Raw genomic sequence first — 12870 nt, 5'->3', positions numbered from 1 at the left:
TTGCATCAGGTGGACAAAGTATTGGAATTTCAGCTTCAGCATCAGTCCTTCCAATGAATATTCAGAGTTGATTTCCTTTAGGATTGACTGGTTTGATCTCCTTGCTGTCCAAGGGACTCTTGAGAGTCTTCTTCACAGTTCAAAAGCATCAATTCTTCGGTGCTCAGCCTTCTTTACAGTCCAACTCTCACATCCATACATGACTACAGGAAAAACCATAGCTTTGTCAGCAAAGTGTTTAGCACTAATCTTTTAGTTGTGGATCGTGGGGAAGACAGGGAGATGGTCTTTAAGGAGGGCTGGGGTGGCAAGAGTCTTGGGGAGGGTCAGGTCGGTCTCAGAGCAGCATCTATTACCAATTGTATAGATGTAATTCAACATTTCAACAACTGAAGCAACTTAGCAGCAGCAGCAGCAGCATGGTCACACCAGTGTACAGTACTGCCCAGAGACAGGCAAAAAGGGTCCCTATTCTGGGCCCCACATTTTAGAAGATCTCACATATCAGAAAAAAATTAATTCCTTGGAGAACACATGCTCACCATTGTCTATCAGTGTTCAGAACTATAGCAAGCACAGCCCATTCCCTAAACACCTGCTCTTCAGACCAACACCATTCAGGCCCCAGGGAAGCAGTTCTGCTCACCTCCTGACCCTTGAACAGATGGCTGAGTCTGAATGCCACGGAGGATTGTGGATTATGGCTCTGCTGACATTGAAGACAGAAGGCAGAGTGCAGGAGGGATTCTGTGGTGAGAGTTCTTAGGTTAGAGAAAAGACTAATTAATTAATTTGTCAAATTCTTCCACAAAGATAGCATAAATGTGACAGATTCTTGAATAATGAAGTACAATCTCCCAGCAGTGCTGAGTGTCCATTTTTTGTTTTGTTTTGTTTTGTTGCTTCTCTTTGTTTTATAATGTTATTCACAACTTAGCATGGTATCCATAACTGCATGTGGTAACTAAGGAATATATGCTGTATTAAACAATTCATCTGCATGTACTGTCAAGAAAATGTGCCCAAAATGTCTTAAGTAAAAAAATAAGATGCAAAATAATAGGTACATTATATTCCTATTTCTGTGGGGTATTTTTTAAGTTCATATACACAGAGATACACACTTTACAATCATAGTAAATTTATGGGCTTTCTCTCTAGAATTTTCTTTTTCTGGGAGTCCACTGAGAGGGCAACTTACTCTATTTCATGCTTTTCCGAAGTGTTTGAATGTTTTTTTACAGTTCATAGATCACTTTTTCAATTTCAAAAAGTAGTATTTCATAAAAAAGAAATTCCTTATAGACTGAGTAAATTTTATTTTCTTTTCATCTATTTTCTGATTTTTCTACATTGACTCTGTATTATTTAGTAACTTCTAAATAATTCACTTCTAGGGACTTCCCTGGCACTCCACTGGTTAAGACTCCACGCTTCCACTGAAGGGGGCATGGGCTCGATTAGATATAAAAGTTAAAGTCACTAATAACTTTCCCTCATTAATTAACCCAATGTGCTTCCACAAGATTTTCTGTCTCTGTAGCTGAGAAAGTGGGTTTCCGGTTATGCTGAGAACTAAAAACCACTGTACAGGGTGTGCATGTGAGAGAGACATTTACAGAGACAGAGGCTGACAAAAACAGAGACAGAGAGAGGGGCAGAGACAGGGAACAGCCACAACAACTGTCACATTCTCCCCAGAGTAAACAACAGCAAAGATAACATCTTGAGAAAAATGTTTCTTCCTGGGGGTGTCCAGAGAATCTTCCCGCATCACTCCTCTGAAAATCACAACTCCCACTCCACTTGGGGAGCCTGGCTGAGGGGAGCTGGGGCACAGAGCGGATGGGAGGTTCTTACCAGCCCTCCAGACTGCCGAGGCCACTCACACCCACCAGCTTGCTAGCCTGCCCGGTACCGAGGCTTCCCGGCCATCCCAGCGCACACTGCTGCCCACCCTCCCCCGACCCTGGCTTTGTACTCAGGCTGTCCAAAACTCCGACACCAGAGCAAGACGTCTCCACAGTCCTGAGTTTCAAACCTCCAGCTCCAAACCCCTCAGCCTCCTCTTTTAAAAATGCCTACTAGCTCTATTTCATCTCCTCTCATTCTAAAATCCACTAATTCATTGGGGGAAACAACTCTTTTGATCTCTGATTTGCCTAGTCATTCATAATTGATAACCTGCTTTGGGGGGTGAAAAGTCACCATTAGCTGTTTCATGTGATATGCCCCAGAGTTTCGCTTATGGAACCCCACTTGTGGAACAGAACTTTATTCCAATGAGGCAAATCAATCAGCGATGAAGGCGACAGAGAACAGCAAGAGAGAGACAGAAAGAAGCAGAGACCAAGAGTCCAACCATAGACACAGAGGGAGTAGTTAGAAACACAGACAGAAGGTGAATGTTTCAAACTTCCAGCAGCCAAAGCATCACCCAGGAAGGTTTTTAGCTCAACCCTTGTTGTCTCCTCAGCTCAGACTTGGTAAAACTGCCCCGGGACTTCCTTCCTTCATCACAGATAACGAGAAGTGGGGCTCCATTTACCTGACAGTTCCATGACTCCCTCAGCCCTTCAGCAATGACTTTCCAGCATTCACAACCATTATCTTAAAGACCTTGGCATCGGCAGCCTTCAGAGTGAGCAGTAATAAGAAGCCCATGCACACCCAACGATGCTTAAGTCACAGAAGTTTAAGCATAAAGCAGATGAGGTTGGGGTTAGGAATTGTGGTGCTGCCAGCCAAGCAGGGCAGGGAGGAGAAGGGAGCCACTTGAGACAATGATGTGCCAGAGGTCACACATGATCTAAGTCATGGCCCAACTGTACATGTGGTTGAGTCAGAGACAAAATCCCAACTCCACAGGTCTTCCTATGATGCCCAGAAGGCCTTGCACATTGACTGAGCCTCGCATTTTAAATTTCATTACTCTGCTGGCTCACGTGGGTATTCACACTCTCTCCCTCCCCCATCATGACCTCTGCTCCTCACTCTACCTAAAATGCACTTCCCCAGGGAAGAGCCACTCGTTATTCACATCTTGGCTCAAATGTCATCTCCCCAGGGGGACTATACTTCCTAGGAAGTAAGCCTTCACTGTGACATCTCTATGTAGAAATGAGCACATTCTGAAATTATTTTCTGCCCTGGTGATCTTGTTAATCACCTGTCCCCCCAGCAGAACCATGAGGACCTAGCTTGTGTACCACTGCATCCCACATGCCTACAACAGTGCCAGTATACAGTAGGTATTCAGTAGGTGCCCCCAGATGTTTTCTGAATGACTAACCTATTTCATTAATACCCATAATCAACCTTGTAGAAACGTGAAAGCATTATTATTCCTGTTTAACAGATGAGGAAACTGAGGCCCAGATGACTGACCTGTTCATTGCAGCTAGAAAAGTGACAGAGTTGAGAAAAGAGCCTGGGTCTTAGACATCAACTCCAATGCTGTCTGCACTACATAGCTTTTTTATACCAAAAGTTCAGGATGAGAAATTCTTGCTAATCAAGAATTACTTTATATCTCATCCATTCATTCATTCAACAAAGGTTCTGAGCACTTGTTAAATTCAAGAAGTATATTAAACTCTATGCAAGATAAAAAGGATACAGGCAAGGTACACTTCTTGCCTCCAAGGAGCTTATCAACTTTTAGGGAAGTTAAAAATAAACACATGAATATCAATGAAATAAAACAGCTTTAAGAGCTATTATGGACTGAAGCATGCTTGGAGACAGGGCCTTTTAAAGAGGTAAAGGTTAGTGAGGTCATATGGGTGGCCCCTAAACCATATATCCATATTTGGACATGGGCTTCAAAGAAATAACTAAGTTAAATGAGGCTATCAGGATAGCTCTCTAATTCAATAGGACAGTTGTCCTTATAAGAAAAGGAAGAGACAGTAGGGATGCATGAGCGTAGAGAAAAGGCCATATAAGGACACAGTGAGAAGCAAGCCATCTGCAAGCCCAGGAGGGAGGCCTTAGGAGAAACCAAACCTGCAACACCTTAATCTTTTTTTTTAATTTGAGGATAATTGCTTTACAATGTTGTGTTGGTTTCTGCCATACAACAACATGAATCAGCCACAGGTATACACATGTCCTCTCCTTCCCACCCCCACTGTTCCACCCCTTTAGGTTGTCACAGAGCTCCAGGCTGAGCTCTTGGTGTTAAACAGCAACCTCCCATTAGCTATCTATTTTACAGGTGGTAATATATTTCAAGGCTACTCTCTCAGTTCGCCCCACCCTTTCCTCTCCCGGCTAACACCTTAATCTTGGATCTTTAAACTCCAGAACTATGAGAAAAGTAATTTCTGTGTTTAAGCTACCCAGTCTGTGTCTCTCTCTCTTCTCTCCTTATAAGGATACCAGTCACACTGGATTACTAGCCCACCCTACTCCCATATAACCTCATCATACCTTAACCAATTATATCTACAACAAAATTCTTTCCAAATAACATCACATTCTGAAGATCAGGACTTGACATTTCTTTGGGGGAGAGGATATAATTCAATAAGTGTCTGATTCAATTTTACTTAAAAAGACTCCTTCTAAAACTTTTTCTGGAAATAATGGGAAAGATAAATGACACAAAGTTTAATGTAAAGATTATGTAAACCAAGTGATTGGCCTCCAACTAATAAAATAATATTAAAAAAAAAAAAAAAAAAAGATTATGTAAACCTAGAGCTATCAGGCCCCCCGCCATCCCACCACTGGAGAGAGACTGGCAGAAAGCAGAGCCTGAAGAAAGAGAGATGGAACAAGTCTTGATGGCCTTTTCTGAGCTCCTGGATCTAACCACACCTGATGTTGGTCTTTCCAGTTATATAGGTTATTACATTCTCTCTGTTCATTAATCCAATATAACTGAATCACTTAAAACCAAGAGTCCGAACTAATAAAGAAAACAGAATCAATAAGATCTGACAATTATCCATACATGAGAGCAGTAGAAGGAAAGATGAAGCTACCTCCAAACTGAGTTACTGAGAGGAAATAGGAATGAAAATGGACAAAGGGGAGTCTATAGGAAGAGAAAGCTTGAGAAGGAAAATAATAAGGTTAGTCTTGGGTTTCTTGAACTTAAGATTCTAGGATGACATGAATGGGGCTATATTCTATATATAGGACAAAGGAAACTTAAGATCAGGATTCACAGGAGAAAGACTATTACCTCCCATAAGTGTGATTTTTACTAACACAGAGGAATGTGTCAAATTAGTGCAGGAAACCAAAGTCACTTTGGATATGTCAAGCAGAAAGAGGTTTAATACAGGGATTTAGTTATTCAAAAGGAAAAAAAGGACTAGAAGGCTAGAAAGGGTAGAAGTCAGGGGGTCTCCAAGGGACTAGGGAGCTCAATGACATGCTACCGTAGCTGCAATCCCAACTGCTGCCACTCCTGCCCCTAAAGTCCCTGGAGGCCAGTGACTACCGACTGGGATGCTGAGTCCAGTCACTGCAACTGCCTCCTAACACATCTCCACCACCTTGACTCTCAACAACTACGGCTGCAGACAGACCCCATGAAAGGGCAATGAGTTGGGGGAACTTATCTTGCATCTGGAATCCTAGCTGCAAGAAAGATGGGTTAGCTTTCCAATCTCTCGAGGTAGAAGGATGAGGAAATGGTAATTGACAAGCCAAGCCATGACTTCTACCACCAGGGATATAGGCATATGATGATAAACCAAGTGAAAGAGCAATTAATTGTCCGTGTGATCACTGTACAGCCTTCAACAAGTGTGTTTTCACACACTGAGAATCAGTTTCCCTGTCTCTAAAACAAGGCAACTGAACCAAGTGATTTGTAAGAAACTCTTCAGTCTGGCTATTTTAGATGTCTGTGAAAGCCACTCATGTCCTGATCCAGAGTTAAACAATTTCCCCCTGGGAGTATTATATTTCCAGTCAGCAGACCAGCCCTCCACATTTGAACATAATCATTAAACACCTGGCAAGAAGTGCCACCCCACATACAGTTTAATAACTCACATTCCAATCCAATTACTGCACATTTCATAAACAAGTGCTTCTTAGAATACAGCTGTTTCTCTGAGCAAGCAGGCTTTTTAGAAGGGAAACTACGATGATTATCTTTAAGATACAGGCATGAATAAAAAACTCATTCCGACTCTCTCGTCGCTGTTATCATTTCCCTTTCAGGCTGTCTTAGATGGGGACCTCAATGCAGCCCGCGTGTCAATACAGCCACTCTTCCACTCTGGACCCTTTATTCCCCTCAACTAAGGTCTTCCCTGTCTCTTCACCAAAACACATCTGTCCTAGGTCCTAAAGGAGCCAGAGGATTTGACAAGGGTCCTACTTATTACCTCTTCATGTCTGACCTACTACTGCACGTGAAGTTGGAGGGAACTTGGTACAGAGATAAGGAGCAGACTGACAGTGAGGCAGCTGCACGGCGTGGAGCATCTGACCTCTTTCTGGGTCCCTGAGTTCCCATCTCTAAAATAAGAGGATTGCATTAGACCAGGAATTCTTATCTGGGGTACATGGGCAAGCTTTGGAGATTTAAGGAGAAGCCCAAATTTTACGCTGTAGGTCATGTGTATAAGGAACATTCATGTGACCAGTTTTTATTTGGAGGAATAATGTGGTCCTAAGAATACTAATTCCACATTGGCACCACAGCAGAGCATGTGACCTCGATAAAACAATCAGTGCTATTTCCTGTCCAAGGTATTGGTTTGGAGATGAGCATATGACTAAAACTTATGACCAGGTCAAATTTTGTGACTTTTATTGGGAAAGCTGAAACAGACACTCTTTCCTGCTAGACATATACAATTAAGAATGAAGTGCCACTGTTGGTGGGAATGCAAACTAGTACAGCCACTATGGAAAACAGTGTGGAGATTTCTTAAAAAACTGGAAATAGAACTGCCATATGACCCAGTGATACCACTTCTGGGCATACACACTGAGGAGACCAGATCTGAAAGAGACACGTGCACCCCAATGTTCATCGCAGCAGTTTATAATAGCCAGGACATGGAAGCAACCTAGATGCCCATCAGCAGATGAATGGATAAGGAAGCTGTGGTACATATACACCATGGAATATTACTCAGCCATTAAAAAGAATTCATTTGAATCAGTTCTAATGAGATGGATGAAACTGGAGCCCATTATACAGAGTGAAGTAAGCCAGAAAGATAAAGAACATTACAGCATACTAACACATATATATGGAATTTAGAAAGATGGTAATGATAACCCTATATGCAAAATAGAAAAACAGACCAGATGTACAGAACAGACTTTTGAACTCTGTGGGAGAAGGTGAGGGTGGGATGTTTTGAAAGAACAGCATGTATATTATCTATGGTGAAACAGATCACCAGCCCAGGTGGGATGCATGAGACAAGTGCTCGGGCCTGGTGCACTGGGAGGACCCTGAGGAGTCGGGTGGAGAGGGAGGTGGGAGGGGGGATCGGGATGGGGAATACGTGTAACTCTATGGCTGATTCATGTCAATGTATGCCAAAACCCACTGAAATGTTGTGAAGTAATTAGCCTCCAACTAATAAAAAAAAATTAAAAAAAAAAGAAGAATGAAGTGCCAGGGGGCTTCCCTGGTGGTGCAGTGATTAAGAATCTGCCCTGCAATGCAGGGGACATGGGTTCAGTCCCTGGTCTGGAGATTAAGATCGCACATGCTGCAGGGCAACTGAGCTCATGAGACACAGCTAGAGAGAATCCATAAAGATCCCCGCATGCCGCAACTAAGATCCGACACAGTCAAATAAATAAATATTACTTAAAATATGAAATGCCAGGAGCTTCTGCCAGTCATACTGGAACCCACAGGGAACCAGCCATGGGATAAAGCTGACATTGCAGGAGACAGAAGAAATGAGTCTTGGTGAAACTGTTGAAGTGCTGGATTGAGCTTCATCTGATACCTCTAAAGCTTTTAACTACATAAACCAGTAAATTTCCTCCACTGATTAAGTTACTCTGAACAGGACTTCTGTACCTTGAAATTAAAAGCAACTTATGTGGCAGTATGTTTATATGTGAAATGCTCTAAGGAGAGAAGTCACAGTTTCCAGGAGATCTTCAAAGGAATCTGTGACCCCCCCAAAAATATTTTAAATCTGTAAACTAGGAAAGTTCTTCAGGTCCTTTTGTAGCATTAGCACTGTGAAATCTTATGACTCTATGAAATTCTAAATTATTGCTTTGACTGATAATATATAACCCACACCATTCTGAAAATAGTTTTTTTTAAATAAAGTTGATTTTTTCCATTACAAAAGAAATTACATGCTTATTACAGAAAACTATAAAACTATAGAAAAATCAAAAACTAAACAGAAAGACAACCACTGCTAATATTTCTAAAGTTCCCTCTCAATTCTTAAGTTTTTCTATGTATAATCTTAGGGAGGTTTTCATATAGCTGAGTTCATACTATATGTACAATTCTGTATCATGTATTTTTCACTTGCCATTATTATATAATTCCCACAGATCACAAACTCTTTGTAAACAGCCTTTTTAAATGACTTCTTTGCATTCTGTTGAATGGATATTTTATAACTTACACTCCCCAAATGTTGGACAAAATGAGGTTGTTTTTAGGTTTTGTCTTTTTTTTCCTTGGGTTTTTTGGTTTCATTTTTCTATTCTATTTATTTTTGTTACGGAAGACTCCTTGTTAAACATAAAGAAAGGAGGCATCAGCTCTGGAATGCCTGTGACCATGTCAGACCTCATGGGGAAAGAGGCGGAGAGCCATCCAGACACAGGGCAGTCCCCCGCTGGCCATGGAGAAAACTCCTGCGTCCTGTACCAATCCAATATTAAGCCATCACTGAGCCTCTCATTCTTCTCCCATTTGGCTTCCCTGATAGCTCAGCTGGTGAAGAATTTGCCTGTGATGCAGGAGACCCTGGTTCTATTCCTGGGTTGGGAAGATCCACTGCAGAAGGGATAGGCTACCCACTCCAGTATTCTTGGGCTTCCCTTTATGGCTCAGCTGGTAAAGAATCCACCTGCAATGCAGGAGACCTAGGTTCGATCCCTGGATAGGGAAGATCCCCTGGAGAAGGGAAAGGCCACCCACTCCAATATTCTGGCCTGGAGAATTCCAGGGCCATGGGGCTGCAAAGAGTTGGACATGACTGAATGCCTTTCACTTTCACTTTCCAGGGCAGCACTCCTGGCCTCAAGGAGGAGGGTTTGCCCTGATCAGTGGGTTTGGGAAGCAGCCTCTTTCACTACAACCAGTGCAGCCCTCTGTTCTGTCCTGCTTGTTTTTGGTGGGTCAGACCCCAGTTTGGGCAGCTCTGCAATGATCCAGCTTTGTCTGTAAAAGGGGAGAAGTCACACTCTGTTGTCCAGCAATAAGAAGTCTTTAATCTCCAAAATCTGTCTGATTGGGATAAAGGTGGTATTTGGGTCACCTCTCTCCTTAGGTTTTGTCTAATTTTTCTATTAGTTCAAGCAAGGAAGAAGGATGCTATTTATCCAACCCCTTCAAAACCACAGCTAAGACAATAATATCCTCCCCACTGTTGCTGAGTCTTTTCTCCTCATCCTGCAAGTGGGCTGTTGCGGTTTGGGACTCTGTTTAGAGGACTTAGCTGAAGACAAAACCTCTTGCTCCCTGTTTATCTTGGCAGTCAGTACTGAGCTCAGATAGATACCACAGATAATAGAGTTTGTTATTACCCTAACAGCCACTACTGTTTCTTGAGTAGTAATCATGCACCCTGCATTGTGTTAGATGCTTTACACATGTTGTTCATGCTAACAAAAACCCTGTGAGGTAGATTGTCACCTCCATTTTACAAGTGAGGAAGCCAAGGCTCAAAGAGGTCCTATAACACCAAGATTCACACTGTTAGCAGTGGCTAGGCTAAAATTCACATGTAGATTAAAGCCCATGCTTAAAGCTCATGCTCTTAACTTCTTGGCAACCCAACGGGTCCTCCAAGGAGGGGCTGGGACAGGGGCAGGTGAAAGAGTCAGGACCCCCACACTCCCTCAACACTCAGTACATGGAATTCTACCAGGCCACACCAGTCTTTATCTTTCCAGAGGCTACCTCCACAGCATCAGTGTGGTTTCAAGGGACTTGAGGGGGTCGGCTTCTGGGTTTTGATGGAAATTCATGTAACATAAAACTTACATTTTAAGTTGCACAATTCAGTGGCATTTAGTACACTCACAACGTGCACAATCACAAGTTCCAGACCCTGGTTTTTTATCACCCTACTGCCATTTTTATCATCCTAAAAGGAAAGCCTAGTACACAGTCACTCTGCAGTCCCCCCTCTTCCCAGCCTCTGGCAAGCACTCACCTGCTTTCTATCTCTTCTGGCATACCTATTCTGGATATTTCATACGAATGGAATTACCTGTAGGAGATTTCTCATGGGTGATAACAGCTCACAACTCATTGCGTGGTGAGGGAAGCAGTCCTCAAAGCACAGGGTAGAGAGAACTCTCTTCTTGCTGCCTACTCTGACTCCTACTCTGCCACTGGGCTGCCTCTTGCTAGTCTCTCTTTGATCATCCACCCTCTCCTCCTACCTCCCCTACACATTAACTCAAAACAAACAAACAAAAACCTTTCCCACCAATGAGCCAGTGACCTAGGAAGTGAAATGATTCAACCCTCTTTCTCCTTGCTCAAGAGAGTCAAGACAGGGACTTCTCTGGAAGTGCACTAGCTAAAACTCCTTGCTTGAACCAGATCCCACATGCCACAAATAAGAGTTCAAGTGCCACAACTAAAAGATACCACATGCCACCACTAACGATCCTGTATCCTGCAACTAAAGATCCTATTCACTGCAACTAAGACCTAGAATAGCCCAATCAAGGAATAAATAAGCAGGTCAAGACCAAAATGGCACTGATAGAGTCAGAAGTTCAGCAGTCCAAATAGTCTAGGCTCCTACAGGAGTCCTCAGTCAATGAGTATACAATTCCACTGTCACATCCACCTCCACCCATGGGACCCTTCACCCTTGTCATTGGAGCTCTGAAAACTGTATACATCCTTATAATGTGTTATCTCTTCTTTCAAGATGAATTCTACTCTTCCTGTAGTAGTTACTCGGTAAGCAGTGAACCTAGTTTATCATCCTTGTCTGTGAATACATTCCCTTCTGGTTGGAGAAAGCAGAGGAGAACCTGAGTTACTCAAAATGATACTGTCAGAGTGTGGAGTAGGAGAAGCAGAGAAGGGATGACTGATGGAAATGCAGGACCAATCCCGAAGCCAAGGGGGACGGAGGGATTCTATGCTGAAAAAGGACTTCTACATCTTTCAGGAACATCCTGTGGAAAAATTAACTGAGACAGAGACCACCTGTCTGTCTCTGGGAAGTTGCACAGGCACACAGCATCTCCCTGGAAATTCTCTCCTGGTCCACACCTGACATGAAGGAAAAGGGATTCACCATGGACTGATAAAGTTCAACAGTTTCCTAGGTCAGTTCCAAATTCCCCACATCTCAACCCAACAAGACAACTACCTGTATTCCTATGACAGAGAAGGGGGAGGAAAGACACTGGGACAGATGAAATGCAGCAACCCTTGCCCTCAGTCCTACTGTGTCCCCTCCTGCCTCTTCTGAGTGTATCTGTGGCATTCTGTGACCCTGAGTATCCAGTCATCACCATGAATGCTCTCATTAATCTCAGAACTTGTGTCCCCACCAATACCACCCCCCAACACACACACACATACACACCTCCAGCATCACTAAGTCAGTAGGCAAATACCCATGATCTCTTTTTTTTTTGGGGGGGTGGTTATTACTCAATGGATTCAAAATATAGAAATGAGTGCTCTATGGCTAACAAGCCTAACCTTGGATGCTTAAATGGGAGCCCAAAACACTTCCCTCAATACTGATACCCTCTCTTTTCTAGGGATGTCGCAACAAATTATCACAAACTGGGAGGCTTAAAGCAACATAAATTCACAGTTCTAAAGGCTCAAAGTCCAAAACCAAGGTGCTGGCAGGGCTATGCTCCCTCCAAACCTTCTAGGGAAGAATGCTTCTTGGCCTCTTCTGGTTTCTGGTGGTTGCTATTAACCCTTGACATTCCTTGGTTTGTAGCATCACTGCAATCTCTGCCTGTGTTCACACAGAGTTCTCCCTGTGTGCCTGTGTATAGATTTCTCCTTACAGACACTAGTTATTGGATGAGGGACCACCATCATCCAGTACGACCCTCATCTTAACTTGATTACATCTACAAAGATCTTATTTCCAAATACGCTCACGTCTACTGAAGATATCTTCAGGGAGTTAATACTTGAAGATATCTTTTGGAGTAACACAATTCAACCCACCACACCCCCAGAGGCCTTTCAAGTTAACAAGTTTCCTGCTGTCAGTTCCTCAGACCTCAAAAATATATCATCAACACTACAAACAGAAGTATTTACTTAGCACTAAGCGCTATTTTACATGGATTTTCCTGTTAATCCTCAAATACCCTGTGAAGTAGGAATTATGACTAGCACCATTTGACAAGCAAGAAAATTGAACCTTTAGAAAATTAAGTAACTTACCCAAGGAATATAGTGATACATCCAGGATTTGAACCAAACTCTCTCTGACCCTAAAGCTCACCAAAGTTCTTTCATGCTTTACTTTTGAACTTCCCTAGTGACTCAGATGGTAAAAAATCTGCCTGCAATGTGGGAAACCTGGGTTTGATCTCTAGGTTGGAAATATCCCCTGGATGTGTGATTTGGGGCAAGAAATGCCCCTCTCTGGGCTTCAATAGCCTTACCTGTAAAAAGACCAGTGCCTCTAAGTTTCTAAGGGTTCTTCCCACTATGACTCCATAGCTTTC

The sequence above is a fragment of the Muntiacus reevesi genome, chromosome 1 (genome assembly GCF_963930625.1).
Source record: "Muntiacus reevesi chromosome 1, mMunRee1.1, whole genome shotgun sequence".
Lineage (NCBI taxonomy): Eukaryota > Metazoa > Chordata > Mammalia > Artiodactyla > Cervidae > Muntiacus > Muntiacus reevesi.
This window is presented reverse-complemented; position numbering follows the sequence as displayed.